This window comes from Nyctereutes procyonoides, unplaced genomic scaffold (genome assembly GCF_905146905.1).
Source record: "Nyctereutes procyonoides isolate TBG_1078 unplaced genomic scaffold, NYPRO_anot_genome, whole genome shotgun sequence".
NCBI lineage: Eukaryota > Metazoa > Chordata > Mammalia > Carnivora > Canidae > Nyctereutes > Nyctereutes procyonoides.
The window spans coordinates 14,826,179-14,842,096 of NW_026575159.1; the positions used below are offsets into that span (position 1 = coordinate 14,826,179).

The following is a 15,918-nucleotide window of genomic DNA, read 5'->3' on the forward strand; positions in this document are numbered from 1 at the left end:
GCCTGCACCCCTGCACCCACCACCGGAGGGAAGGGGCATCAGTGGGGCGGCTGCTTGAAAGGGCTCCTGGCTCAGGTTTCCCCACAGCAGCTGCTAGTCATTCAGGCATCTGAAACCTTTGACTCAAGTGTGTGAGGTGTCTGTCTTACAAGGAAAGCTCTGCAGCTCTGAGGTCAGGAATGAAGTGGCTTGAGAAGGGGAAGATGAGGGAGCAAGAGGCAGAGGCCGCTGGGGCAGGTGTCTGCACTGCAATGGCAGAAAGAGGAACATGTTTCTAAAAAGAAAAGGGAAGCACTTTTACTGCCCCCCACCTTTTAAAAATTATATCAGTGGTTAATTCTTGTGGTGACAGCTGGCTAACGTGAAGGTCTGGGGCTCCTTAGAATGTGAGCTGCATGACACTGAGACCAAATATTTATTTATTTGCTTGTTTGTTTGTTTATTTAAAGATTTTATTTATTTATTTATTTATTTTTAATTTTTTTATTTATTGAGACAAACACACACACAGAGGCAAAGACACAGGCAGAGGGAGAAGCAGGCTCCATGCAGGGAACCTGACACAGGACTCGATCCCGGGTCTCCAGGATCACACCCCAGGCTGCAGGTGGTGCCAAACTGCTACACCACCGGGGCTGCCCTGAGACTGAATATTTAGTTTGTTGCTGAGTGTGTGGCAGGAGGTCAATAAATATTATCCGGTTAACCAAGGAGTGATGGACTTCACAAATTGGTAAATTTCATGAGGGGCCATGTGGCCTGGTGGAAAGAACTTGAAGGTTGGAACAGACATGTATGGATTTGAGGCAACTGGCTCCTCTTATTGGGTGATCTCAATGCTTTCAGTCTCAATTTTTTCTTTTTTAAAGATTTTATTTATTTATTCATGGAGGTACAGAGAGAGAGAGGCAGAGACATAGGCAGAGGGAGAAGCAGACTCCCCGCAGTTAGCCTGATGCTGGACTCAATCCCAGGACTCTGGGATCACAACCCAAGCTGAAGGCAGACACTCAATCACTGAGCCACCCAAGTGCCCCTCAATTTTTTGATTTTTAAACTTTGCTTAATAATCATCACTTTGTTCAGGTGGTGTGAGTTAAATGAAGTGTTTTATGCAAGTTCCAGGTGTATATTTATACCGAAGACTTCATTGTTTTTAATCTCTCTTTTCTTTCCTTTCCTGAAATTGGAAAATGTAGTAGACCAGCCTTAAGAATTTGCTTTTTGTTTTCAAAATTATCTGATACTTAGAAACAAGGCAAAAAGGACTACATGTCCTTTCAGTGTCATTCTGGACCTACCCAAGGACTACTCAATAATTGAGGAGAAAATGCCTGTGTTTCATAATTCTTTTTTTTTTTTTTTTTTTGGTGGATCAGGGCCCTGATTCTATGTTACATTTTAACTTGAAGATTTTTGTCAATTTAACTGCAGAGGACAGTTTATTCATTTTATATCTAACCTAGCAATTTGACTTGAATATTCCCTCCTTAATCCCTATAAATTCTCAGTTCCTCATATGCTCTTTGATAATGGTTTACGCTTCTTCTGATTCCCTCTTAAATTAGTCAAATAAATTCATAATTCTATGTTAATTAATAAATTGATCACACTATATTAAATTAGGTAAATACATTGATCATGTGAGTCATGTTTTTAACTTTTTGAAACTCATGTTTTGACAGTATTTGAGGATCTCCATCTTTTGCTAGAACATGCCAGGCACTCAGCATAGGTTTATTGAATAAATGAGTGAAGAATCAACTAAAGCCTGAACGACTAAAGAAAGCCTGACGGAGCCCTGATTTCTGTCAGCTTTTGATCCCACCCACTCTGTTATCTTCATTGGTAACTTCAGACTCAGTCTTTGCATTTCACGTCAGCTTAATCTAGATTTGGTTCAACCTAGTTTACATCAGTTGAACAGAAGGAGTATTACATACAGTTGAAGAGTATGATCAGTTGATTCATGCTGTCCCATTAGGTTTAAGCTGGGTGGAAGCCTCCTCTGCCTGTGGACTCAGAAGCCCATGTTAATTCAATCTAGACAGTGATAGCTGAGGTTGTGTGTTTTCAGCTTTTAATACCTACCATCTAGTCCGTCTCTTGATCTTTTCATCACTCATATGCGCAATTTTCTTTTCTTCCTCCCTTGTTCCATTTTTCTACCATAGGCAGTGTCCTATTTATATCTATTGACAATTCCCTTTTTTTAAAAGGCATATCTGTATCATTGATCAGTTAGGGATTGCTTGGCATGTGGTTTACATTTGCAAAATGTTATTTAGCATTGCAAGATGAATGCTCCTTTTCCAGCATCAAGTTCCATCTAGGTGGAATGAAGAAAAAGGTGAAAGGTCAGGAGCACATGTTAGCAGCTGAGTGAGTTTCCTTTTAGAGAGCTTTCCCAGAATCCTTTTCTAGTGATTTCCAATTATATCTCCTCAATCACATAGGTACCTTTAGCTGTAAAGGAAGCCAAAAAATATGCAGATATCCCAAATAAAATATTTCTTGGCTCTTTTACTAAGGAAGAAGGAGAAACTAAGTATGAGTTAGGCATCTGCCCTAATTTTTCTTATTTTTAATCTTAACACATTTGATTTTAACATAGATACACCAGATATGCCTGATACTTCTCACAAAATTCACAACCACCAAGCAAAGAAATATTTATAAGCCATTATTTTAAGTTAAATGATTTTATATTATCAGAAGATCTAAATTGGGACAATGAAAAATTGCAGAATAATCAGACATATTTGACCAGTTGGAGTTGCACCCCAGTGATGCAGTTTGCTGGCTTTATAATCTTGGATAAACCTGCTTGAGTCTCATTTATCTTAACCTCTAAAATGAGGATAAAAGAACGGCACAGCGTAAGCATAGATTTCTTAGAAAACAGAGTCTATGACAAAGCTCACGTTTAAGACCTTACTGAAAGGTCCAGTATCAGGGCAACCAGCGTGGAAGTGAAATGAGAAGATAATATTTAATGAGTTTTTTATAACGTTAAGTTTATAACAGAATTCTAGAATTATGAGATAATTTCCTTCCTTTGGGGTTAAGGTGTTCTTTATACTATGAAATTGTGTAATAGTAGTTTGAGTTTACTTTCGAATGCTCTTATTAGAAACAAAAAATTGGAAATTTGGCATCTTTATGTTGGTTCTTAGTTTTAAAAAATGTCCTGACCCTTGTAATCCTCTTGATCCTAAAGATTTCTTCACCTGATACTATCATTATGGGAAGATGAGATTTTGTGTAATTTAGAAGAGTCATGTAGCTTCCAGCAAGATTTCCAAGACTTGCTATCACTAAGACAAATGACTGTTTTGGAAAGATATTGTGCATGGAAACCCATTTATTTTATTCCCATTGACTCCAGTTTTTAAGTAGCTTCCAGGATGAAGGAAGAAAAAAGTCTTTTACCATAAAAAGAAACAGGACTAACTGGCATATGTGAAAGGCCCATGTAATATCATTAAGCAGGTACAGTGCCCAAAATATAGTAGGTGCTTACTATGTGTTTGTGGAATAAATTTAGTGAAGATGCCTTCCTTCTTTTTTTATTGATGTATAATTTTCATACAACATTATATTAGTTTCAGATGTACAGCATAATGATTTAATATTTGTATGCACTGTGGAAAGATCACCACAATACGTCTAGTTAACATTCATCACCGTATATAGTGACAGACTGTCTTTTCCTCGTGGTAAGAAGTTGTAAGGTCACTCTTAGCAACGTTCAAAATGCAATGCCATATTATTAATTATAGTCTCCATACTGTACATGACATCCCCGTGACTTATTTATTTTATAACTGGAAGTTTGTACCTTTTGAGTGCCTTCATCCATTTTTCCCAGCTCCCATACCCTGCTTTTGGTAAACACCAATGTGATCTTTGTATCTATGAGCTTGTTTTTTTCCAGGTTCCACATATAAGAGAGATTATATGGAATTTGTCTTTCTATGTCTGATTTATTTCACTTAGCATAATGCACTCTAGATCCATACATGTTGTCACAAATGACTGAATATTCATATACACACACAGAGAAACACACACATACAAATACATACCACACTTTCCTTGTCCATTCATCCATTGACAGATGCTTAGGTTTTTCCATACCTTAGCTATTGTAAGTAATGCTGCAATGGACATGGGATGGATATATCTTTTCAAGTTAGTGTTTTCCTTTTCTTCAAATAAACACCCAAAAGTACAAATGCTAGATCATATGGCAGTTCTATTTTTAATTTTTGAGGAATCTTCATATTGTTTTCCACAATGACAGCATAAATTTATCTTTCTGCCAATAGTGCATAAGAATTCCCTTCTTGGATCCCTGGGTGGCGCAGCGGTTTGGCGCCTGCCTTTGGCCCAGGGCGCAATCCTGGAGACCCAGGATCGAATCCCACGTCGGGCTCCCGGTGCATGGGGCCTGCTTCTCCCTCTGCCTGTGTCTCTGCCTGTCTCTTTCTCTCTCTCTGTATGACTATCATGAATTAATAATAATAATAATAATAATAATAATAATAATAATAATAATAAAAGAATTCCCTTCTCTCCATATCCTTGCCAATGCTTATTTCTTGTCTTTTTGATTATAGCTATTTGGTTGTATTGAATTTCCTGATGATTAGTGATGCTGAGTACTTTTTTATGTACTTGTTGGCCACCTGAATTTTGTATATCTTCTTTGGAAAAATGGCTATCCAGACCTTCTGCCCATTTTTAAATCAGATTGTTATTTTTGCTGTTGAGTTGTCTGGGTTCTTTATATATTTTGGAGATTAACTCCTCATCGGACACATGATTTGCAAATATTTTCTCCCATTTAGTCCTTTTCATCTTGTTGATGGTTTCCTCTGATGTGCAGAAGATTTTTAGTTTAACATAGTCTCATTTGTTGATTTTTGCTTTCATAGCCTTTGTTTTTTGGTGTCAAACCCAAAAAATCATTGCTAAGATCATTATCAAGGGGTTTACTATGTTTTATTCTAGGATTTTTATAGTTTCACATCTTATATTCAAGTATTTAAACCATCTTGAGTTAATCTTTGGTTATGGTGCAAGATATGGTCAAGCTTCGATCTTTTGCTTGTGACTGTCCAGTTTTCCCTGAACAATTTAGTAAAGAGATTGCCATTTCACCATTATATATTCTTAGCTCCTTTTCTATAAATTAATTGATCATATATGCATGAGCTTATTTCTGGGCTCTCTATTCTGTTCTATTGATCTATGTGTCTGTTTTTGTGTTTATATCATACCGTTTTGATTACTATAGATTTGTAATATAGTTTGAAATCAGGAAATGTGATAACTCTAGTTTTGTTTTTCTTCTTCAAGATTATTTTGGCTATTTGGGGTCTTTTGCAATTCTATACAAATTTTAGAATTCTTTGTTCCAGGTCTTTACAAAAAAGAATGCCATTGGAATTTTGATAGGGGCTACATAGAATCTGTAGATTGCTTTGGGCAGTATAGACATTTTAACAATATTAATTCTCCCAATCCATGAGCACAGAATATCTTTCTATTTATTTGTAACTTCTTCACTTTCTTTTATCAATGTCTTATAATTTATATTGTATAGCTCTTTCACCTCCTTGGTTAAATTTATTCCTAAGAATTGGATTTCCAGTGCCCTGGAAGTGGTAGTCTACCCAGAACTGTGTCTCCAATGTTACAGTCCCATGAGAGCCAAGAGTGCAAGCCCTTCTGGAGTCAAAAGCCAGGTGATCAAGGGGTGTTTCCTCGGTGGCAGTTGCAAAAACAAGGTCACCATGTGTAAAAACCAGGGCATCAGACCCTGGTGTATGTGTACTCCCCTCTGGGAGATAGTGGTGCTCTAGAGTATGGCAGAGGGAGAGTGCAAAGATGGTGCCCACTGGCTGAAGCAGGGCAGTTGGGGAGTACAAAGATGGCACTTGCCAAAAAAGGAAAAAAGTGTCTTCTTTTTTTTTTGTTTCTCCATTTTCTTTTTCTTTTTTTTCCCCTTGTGTCTCAGTCCTATCTACTCAATTTAATGTGGTTTCTTTCTCATTTGCCTGATGTAAAGGGGTTATTCTGTTAGCTTTTTGTTGTTTTTCTTCTCAGAGGAAATTGTTTCATACATAGCTATAGATTCAGTGTGTCCTTGGGAAGAGATGAGTTCAGGATCTTCCTGAACTGGAAATGACAAGATTCCTTCCTGTCTCCTGTCTTTCATTGGTCAAGACTCACCCTCCAAGGATTTAACTCCCCAGTATTTGACATGTTTGTAGAATGAATAAAAAATGTAGACATGGCTTGGGTATCTATAATATCTCTATATCATAAACATAATGAGTTATAATCTTATAATCTTTCTCTTTACATGAGAAAATTATGAGGAGTATTTAAAAATTTTTATATCTTTGTCATTATTAAGGAATGATGGCAGTACACTATAGCAATGACTTATAAAGCAAATGTTCTAAAAGAGGAATCACATATGCTTCACATTCCCTTAGGAGGTTGAAGCAAAGATAAAAGTACCAGCAGATTAGCCTTAATTCCTCTCTTTACCACAACAGATGACAGTGCTTTGTTCAAAACAGTTGCTGAGAAAAGATATTCTATCAAGAAACAAGAGAGTTAGAGGACAAGTAATAAACTGATTACCAAGCAGCAAAAAATGACCAGTGTTTATGAAATTTTTTTATATCTCATAAAGTAATGATGAGTTGACCCTAAATTTCCGGTTGGGTGGTGAATTGTTTACAGATATGGTGGCATCACTGAAACGTGTTCCCAGTCACATGTGACTACCCATACTTTGGGTTTATTTCACATAGGCCATTGCAGCATCCAGAACATTTGATAATTATGTTTAAATATAAATACTTCTCTTTTTTTTCCTGGAAAAATGGCTTAAACTAGAAGGTAGCAGCTGAACAAATATTTGAAGTTGATGAAGGAGTGATAAAGAATCTCAGCCAACCTTCAACAGGACTGGGCATCAATTGATATTGAGTATTTAAAGCAGTAGTGTGTACATGTAAGGGGTTGGAGTGCACCTTGAACCTGGTCCAAATGACTGGACTGTGGATACTTTCCTGTATTCCAAGAAAATGGAATATGTACATAGAGCTTTCAAACATGTGCTCTTCTACCTTCATGTCCAGCTCAATGAATAGCCACCCACAAGAAAACCCAGGCTAGGGTAGATATGGTCAGGTGTTTCTACTAAATAGCTCATAGCTTGTGCTGGTTATGGATTATTCTGTTCTGTCACAATTCTGGGTGGGTAATAACTTGAGAAATTGTACAATGTTGAAGTATCCTATGGAGAAGTCCCTGCCTTCACATTCGAGAATCAGTACCACTCCAGAAACAAAGTCATAGTTATAAAAAATATGAGTACATTTGGCAGAATAATTTTTCCCTTTCATTTTTGATTTATTTCTAAGTAGATCATATTTATGGATAAGAGCTTTCTGAGACACTCTTTACTTGTTCAATTATTTCATTGTTGTTTTTTCACAGCACATATCTGAATGAGTATTAACAGGACTTAAAATAAGCAGGTATTATTTTTTCACTCGGAAAATAATACGTGTTCATTATGAAAAGAATGCTCTTATGAAAAGAAGAAAACTCATCACTCAGTGATAATCAGTGCTAGCATTTGAGTGTATTTCCTTCCAGTTTCTTCTATTTAAATAAATCATTTATTTTTTTTAACATAGTTGTCATCCTACTGAATATACAAGTTTGTGCAGGACCTTGAAGTAGACCTTAATGATTCATGTTAATGAGTGATAGAAAGAAAAAAAAAGGCCGGAACAAATGGAAACCAAAGACAGATGAAAACTCTCACTGTAATCAATGGTATAAAATACTGCTTCCACCAAATGTTTTCCTAAAAGGCTAAACAGTACCTTCTTTAAACTTCTATCATATTTCTTTTCTTCTTTCTTTTTAAAATACAAGAATTAATTTTGTGGTTATTGTGATTTTTTTCTACATTATGTCATCAGAGCTTCCCAACAAATATAATAAGTAAATAGACTTGACGGGATGAGCATTGGGTGTTATTCTGTATGTTGGTAAATTGAACACCAATAAAAAATAAATTTATTGTAAAAAAATAAGTAAATAGTTGTAGCACCATCTAACGTTAATTGATACAACTGGATCTAAACACCAGGTGTCTGAATTCTGTTTTCCATTAGAGTAGACGCCCACCTTTGGGATTTGATTCGTTGCAAATACCTTTATAAACTCTGCTCTGGCTGCAATTCTCTTAGTCAACCTTTTTTGGCATCTGGACTAAAACAAACTGAATAAATTTTGGAAGCCAGGCTTATACCCTAAGGGTCATGCCTGGACCCCAAGCTCAGAAGTTCTCTGGGAAGCTAGTTTATTTATTTCATTATGGCTGCAATATGAAAATTAGAGTATCTGAAAGGCAGATGTTTGGTTGGAATCTTGACTCCATTATTTCTAGTTATATGACTTTTGAAAAATTATTTGACCTCTCTAGGCCTTAATTTTCTGTTCAGTAAAACTGGGAATAATGTGATCTCTTATGGCATGTTATTTCATGAGGTTTGAATATGATCACACAACTTAACACTGATAGGAAGTGACTCAGCATATATTAGTAGGATAAACCAGGCCTACCAATAGGAAGACAAAACCCTGAATTATGTTGATAAATAGCCAGTAGCTCAGACTAAGAGTCTTGGAGCATTTGGATCCACACTTAACATTGCATAAAAGGAGAGATGAGGAGGTATTTAAGACTCTGGGTGAAAAAAAAGGATGGAGGTAATCCAATCACTTTCTCATTGCTTTCCAAAGACCTTTAGATAACAGTGACTCATATTCGTCTTTTTTTTTTACTTTTTTTTAAATTTTTATTTATGATAGTCGCACAGAGAGAGAGAGAGAGAGGCAGAGACATAGGCAGAGGGAGAAGCAGGCCCCATGTACCGGGAGCCCAACGTGGGATTCGATCCCAGGTCTCCAGGATCGCGCCCTGGGCCAAAGACAGGCGCCAAACCACTGTGCCACCCAGGGATCCCCATATTCGTCTTTAAACCTCTGGTAGCTGAACACTTATTAAGTGACTCCTATGTACCAGAACCTACTTTTCTTTTCTTTGCTTTCTTTCTTTCTCTCTCTCTTTTTACTTCTTCTCCTTTTTTTTTTTTTTTGTTCATGATCTATTATTGATTGATTTCCATTTGTGACAGGCAGGGAATAAAGACCTAACTGCTTTTTGAAAATATTGTGGTATTTGTTTTGCCAGATCCTTTCTAAATGCTAGGGATGCCCTTGTGATAATAGAAGACTTCCAATAATGGTTTATCAAATGAATCCATGTATAGTGGGGGTAACTTGTGCATTACAAAAAGGCATGTTTTGAAACAATTTTTATCTGCTCTACTCCCTTGTCCTGCCCTTCAGTTGGGCCAATCTGCAAGTAATCATATTCAGACTTAACTGATATTATTTAGTGGTGGGATGTGAACTCAAGTTTGCCTGATTCAATAGCTGTATATTCCTCTGCTATGAAGAAGACTGACCATGTGTCCACCTCCATGGTAGCCTCAGAGGGACCCAAAGATGTCAATCTTTGGACTCTACACTCAAACAGCAAAGGAGAAAGGATCAAAATAAGAAATAATAATGACCAATGTAGACAGCATAATAACTCTTTAATTATCTTTACTATGAAGTATGTGACATGAGTGAATTTTCCAGGCAATTTAGGCAATATTTCTGTGGATTTCAATATAATTTTGATTTTTTTGAGAGAAATCATATAGTAAAACATTATATTATTTTCTGCATTTAAAATTATTTATTTATTTATTCATGAGAGTCACACAGAGAGAGGCAGAGACACAGGCAGACGGAGAAATAGGCTTCCTGCAGAGACCCCGATGCGGGACTCAATCCCAGGACCCCGAGGATCATGCCCTGAGCCAAAGGCAGTGCTCAACCATTGAGCTACCCAGGTGCCCCTCTGCATTTTTAACTAGCCAAATTTGAACATAATTTTATCTTTGTTCAAGGACTGGAACATCTTTATTTTGCTCATGAATGTCCTTGAGACTTCTGTTTATTTCTTCTGTCTCTTTCTTTTCTCTTAGTCTGGATCATAATCATCTCTCCTACCATGGTTGCAGACCCTTTCTTTCTCTTCTTTCTTCTTCTTCTTGTTGTTTTTTCTTTTCTCTTTGCTGGTGCTAATCTTTTTGGCCTAAACATCAGACAACTGAACAAGTTAAAACTGTGGCAATAGTCTTGTGTCCACGTAGTAAAGTACAAGTTTTAATAAGGGTGTTATTTACTCTGTGTTGCCAGAATTCATCCCTTTCCCCATTTACTTCAATTGTGGATATTTTCAGAGTAGAGGGGGAAAGGGTTTTAGCCAGAAACAGACTGCCCTCCAGATAAAAGAATGTGATATTTCAATTCTTCAAGAATGGCGAGTATGTCGAGAACAGATGGAGGTAGTAAAGGCTGGGTGGTTAGGGTTGGAGCCAGACCTCTGGGAAGAATTAGACTAGGGCCAGGGGGAAGGGGAGGAGATTCAGAGGAAGAGAAAAAATGACAGGAGACATGACCTAAGAGGAAGGAGCTAAGTGCCAGAGGGAAGAGAAATAAGCTGCCACACACTCAGTACCCACTGCAGCCTGGCTATTTCATTTAAATCTCAGAGCCCTGTACTATATTAATGTGCCTCACCCTAAGTTCCATTCTTTACTTTCTCTATCCTTCTCCTTTGTCCTCTATCTTCCTGTTGGGTTTGGTTAATGTGAGGCAGTGGCATGCGATTGGAAGGTGAGAAGAGAGTGAGGTTAGGGTATTTACTTCTCTAGGTCACTCTGTCTTGGCTACATCCCTCCCTCAGAACATTCACTTTTGTTAGGCACTCTTCTCCATACAGCTAAGTGCAAGTAACTTTGCACCACCCCTCTGCCCCCAGGCTGAACGCCATAATTGCTCCACACTATGGGTTCCCCTAAACCCTGCCCACACCTTTGTGAATAGTCCTTGTATTAAGTTCTCATCATTTACCAGATGTGGGATGTCATCAGTGTCCTGTTGTTACCTTAAGTGACCCAGACACTATGTTTTCATTCTCTTTTCATAAATGGGATAAATGAATTTTAGAGATTTTTATGTAACATGCCCACATTCACGTAGCTAGAAATAGTTGGTTCTGGGATTTGAAGCTGGCTCTGTCCAATGCCTATGTCCTTTGTATAATTCCAGTCTGAATGAGTTTTCATTGGTAAAATTAAGGGGCTAGTATCTTCAACTGGGAGGGATCCCTCTGTGAGATGAAGGAAGAAAAAGTCACACTCTATAAACATTAATTGGCTGCCTAACCTGGGCAAGATGCTGTAACAGCAGGGTCACAGGACATGAAACTTGGAATGATCCTTATCTGTAAATAGTTTTCATAGTATGTGCTCAGTGGAGCCCTGGCAGTTCCATTCAGGAGCCTCTGGGATTCCATGAGGAGCAAAGAGGCACTAGGCTGGATGTAGGCAGGCTCATCTGCTTCATTGAGGGCAGATACACTTTCATCAGTTATATTTTTCCTCTGTGCTAATGGAATAAAATCATGAGAGAGCAGGTTCTAAAGCTTTCCTTGGTTTCTTCTTTACAATGAGGCTATCCTATTCCCTCAGGTGGTTGGTGCTATTACTGAGCTGACACGTATGAAATACCTGGCTCTCAGTGAATGTATATTTTCTTCATATTTTCATTCTTTTTGAATATATCCAGAGAAGAAAATTCAGCTTAGGGTATGAAGTTTTTCGATTCAATCTCTGATTCAGTAGATAGATTAACCCTCAATATTCCTTTACATGGTGGTTTTGGTCTAAAAAACTTAAGGAACTGGACAGTAGAGGACACATGAGTTCTCTGCGCCCTGGTATTCCAAACATATGCCTTAACTGGTCAGATTCTGGTGTAGCCACTCTGACTCATTTTAATGAACAGGATGATCAAATGGTTAATCCATGAAATATAGGCCCTTACTCATAAACAGCTGCTCTTAGTGGCCCCTAACCACCCGAGCAGCATTCTCTACTTTTTCCTTAGGCCTAGCTAGGCACATCCTATACTGGAAAAATATCCTTTGCTAGGCATTTAACCTGAGCAGGGTTTCTCCAACAATAATGTTTGAGAGCTACTGATCCAGAGAGCCAGATGGAAGGTGTATTCCATCTATACATGTATACTCAGTCATGTGTGCAGCCCCGCACCTCTACACTCACATATACGTTCCACCCACCTCTCCACAGTGTAGACTCAGTGATTCTCAAGCTTGGCTACAGAGTAGAATGACCAAGGGGGCTTTAAACATTTCTGATGCTTAAGTGACATCCCAGACCATTTAAATCAGAAACTCTGGGTTGTTCCAAGTTGCAACCAAGTTTGAAAAGCAGTACACTAAATTAGACGTTTCTTATGATGAGATGCCCTTGGAATTCATTTCCTTTAAAAAAAAAACATTAAAAAATTTTAAGTAAATAAAACATCTTTATTTTTATAAACTGTCATATTTCATACAGGCTTACTTCTGCCTCTGGCCATTATGGAGTCACCATGATGGGAGCACCATCTCGCGGTAAACAATGAGGTAACTGGACAAAGCCTCGGGGGTAACTTTTTGCACATTAGGCAAGAGGCAGCGCAGGACTATGATTCAGGAGAGAAGGGGAACAGCAAACGACGTGGACTTTTTGTGCATCTGGGCTTTCTGTCTGGAGGCACTTTTCAGATTGCAGTGAAGGCAGGAGACAGAGGTTGGAATTTTGGAAGAGTGAAGTGTCTGGAATTTGAGGGTCAGCGTACCAGGGAGGAGGGAACTGTCTGGAGTATTTTATACATACTCCCCTTGAGTAGGACGTTGGGTACTAAACCACAGCTGTGACGGGTGAAAGTCCATGAGGCTGGCTGGGCAGAGAATAACCACAGGACTGTAAACGGAGGAGTTTCTGGAACACACAGGGCTGGGACATGTCTGAGTTCTGGTCACCCAGAGTAGAGTCTTTGTTGAAACCCAGAGGAATTCAGTGGTGACAGTGGAGGGTCATGTCTTCTGAGAGAAAATAAGCTAGCTCTAGAGTCAAGGATGTGCAAAACCTGCTCTAAAAAAAGCTTATAAAAGCTTATAAGAAAACTTTGAAAAAAACTCAGACTGAATAACAAATAATTTAAGTGCCTGCCCAAATAAAGTCTAATATCTTTTAAAGGAATGTGTATATATATATTTTTTTTCTCTGTCTTAAATTTTCTTCCTTTTTTTTTTTTTTTTCCCAACAAATGAAAGCTGCTTTCCCTGCAGCCCTCAGGTCACCTCCAGCAAGGCAGGAGACACGCGGTCACACTCAGCCGGGGACCTCAGGCTGTGCCAATGCTCCAGGGCAGTCGGTGAGTGTTGAGCATCTGCCACCAGTGGCTGGATTCAGAGGGGCCCGAGGAGTACTGGGCGATGACAAGTCTTCCGATGAAGTCGTTGCTGCTTTTCATGTTGTGGCCAAAAACTGTAAACACCGAGCTGGCATTTTCAAGTTCTTCTTGGGGAACTTTGAAGCTGAAGGACTCATTGTAGAAGGGATCGATTGTGCCTCTTAAGAAGGATGTCTTCTTTGTTTTCACAAGCTTGAGTCCAGGTACCAGCTGGATTTTCACAAAGGGGTCTGAACCTTGGCTCACATCGGTCTGAAGACATGACTTGGCTCCAATGACATCCACATTCAGTCTCCCAGCACTTGGGAGAGAATTCAGCTACAGAAGCAGCTCCCCCAGCTCCACTTCATTCTGAGATCTGGGGACCAGCACCTTCCACCAAGGCCCGCCTTCCACCAGGTCAACCTGGCATAGAGGCACCAACACCTTCCCAGTGACACAATGGTGGGAAAATTTATCAAAATTCACCATGGTTAGCAGCAGGGACCTCCTCTGAGCTCCGAGGAGGGGGATCTCTACGGTGTAACGCCCCTCAAACACAGGCTTCTGGGTCTTGCATTTGACCCCCGCCTGGTTAGAGTTCCTCTGGTCTGGCAGGAGACAGATCTTGACATAGGGGCTCCAGTGGGCCATGTCCTGGCACCAGCCGTCATGGGAGATGGGCGGTGGCAGGTCCCTGGCCTCGATCACCCGGACCGTCAGGTGGCTGTGCGGCAGGTCATACTGGGTGCTGAGGCGCAGCATGTCCAGCTGGTCCTTGGACAAGACCTCCTTGTCTGTTAGGAAGTCCACATCGTTGCTGTTGGAGTCGAGGGAGTACAGCTGGGGCTTGAACTTTCTGAAGTAGTTGTCTGGGGTATAGGTCCGTCTGAGCATCGAGGGCTGGATGGGCTCCTTTTTTGGTGCAGATAACGCCAAACTTGATGGGTTTAATATCAGTAAGTGGGGAGTTGGGTGGTCTGGATGCGAGACTTGAAATCCTCCGGGTCAGGCTGTACGTAGACTTAGACGTATCTGAGCTGAGGACGAGCATCTTCGATCTAGGAAGTTGGTCCAAGGGGTCAGAGGGACTTCACCAGCTGTGTGGACAGAGTCCCGGTCCTTGTCACTGCTCCAGCTGGCCACCAGCCAGGGAGGAGGCTGGGCAGGGAGACGTCCCAGAATTTCAACTTCATCCTCACTCGACTGGCAATAGCTGGACTCCTCGCACTTCTGACAGCAGTGCCTGCAAGTCCATCTGTCCCTGCGTTTTGGCTCCCGGAGTCGGGGCCGCCTCCCAGGTTGCAGGAGCTGGGGTGTCCGAAGCACCCCCCCCCACCCTGGCGTGCTGCCCTGGCTGGAATGAGCAGGAATGTATATTTTTTTAAAAAAAATCCAGCACTCAACATTGCAAAATGCACAAATAGGACAAATAAAGAAGTGGGAAAAAAATGCGACTACAAGGAGAAGCATCAATCACTGACTATACAAAAGATAAACAATGATGAAGGTAATGGCATTAGTAGACAAGGATCTTAAAGCAGCAAATTTAAGTATCTTGAAGGATTTAAAGGGAATCATAAGCCTAATGAGGAGAGGAATGAGGGATTTAAAAAAATGGAATTTCTAGAAATGAAACAATACCCAAAATGGAAAATTTCACTGGGAGGATTAACAACTGATTAGACACTAAGAAGGAAAGAAAAAGCACTAAATTTGAAAGCATTGCAATGGAAACTGTGCAAACTGAAATACACAGGGTAAAAAGGCCCAATGAACAGAGCCTTCCTGGCTGGGCGACAATATGAAGTGTCAGCATATGTGTCTTAGAGTTTCATAAAAAGGGGAGAGGAAAAAAAAAGAGAAAAGTATTTGAAAAACACACTGGCAACATTTGTTGCAAATCTGAGGAAAACTGTCAATCCACATATTCAAGATGCTCAGCAGAACCCCAAGCAGGTAGAGCAAGGGAAATGTCACATATTATAATAAAAGTTGTGAAAACTCATGACAAAAAGTAGATGGTAAAACACCCTGAGAAAAGGAATACACATTACATACAAAATAAAAGATATGGGCCTATAGATTTCTAATCAGGAACAATGTAGGCCAGGAGACAATAGAATGACATCTTCAACCTGCTAAAAGAACAAAAGCCACTAACTCTGAATTCTCTATTCAGTGAACGCAGCCTTTTCTTTAAAAATTACTTAATTACTTATTTGACAGAGAGAGAGAGCACAAGCAGGCGGAGCAGCAGAGGGAGAGGGAGAAGCAGGCCTCCCACTGAGCAGAGAGCCCGACATGGGACTGGATCCCAGGACCCTGGGATCATGACTTGAGCCAAGGCAGACGCTTAACCAGTTGAGTCACCCAGTGGCGCAGGTGCTTCTCAGTGGAAATAACTTTAAAAAATTAAAGAGGGGTGCCTGGCTGCCTACAGTGGAACATGCG

At 39.7% G+C, this 15,918-nt stretch overlaps 1 pseudogene; it reads right to left on the bottom strand.

Annotated features, from left to right (window-relative positions):
* Window positions 1-13,363: 13,363 nt before the first annotated feature.
* Window positions 13,364-15,918, bottom strand: part of LOC129502388 (synaptotagmin-17-like) — a 92,813-nt pseudogene continuing 90,258 nt past the window's right edge.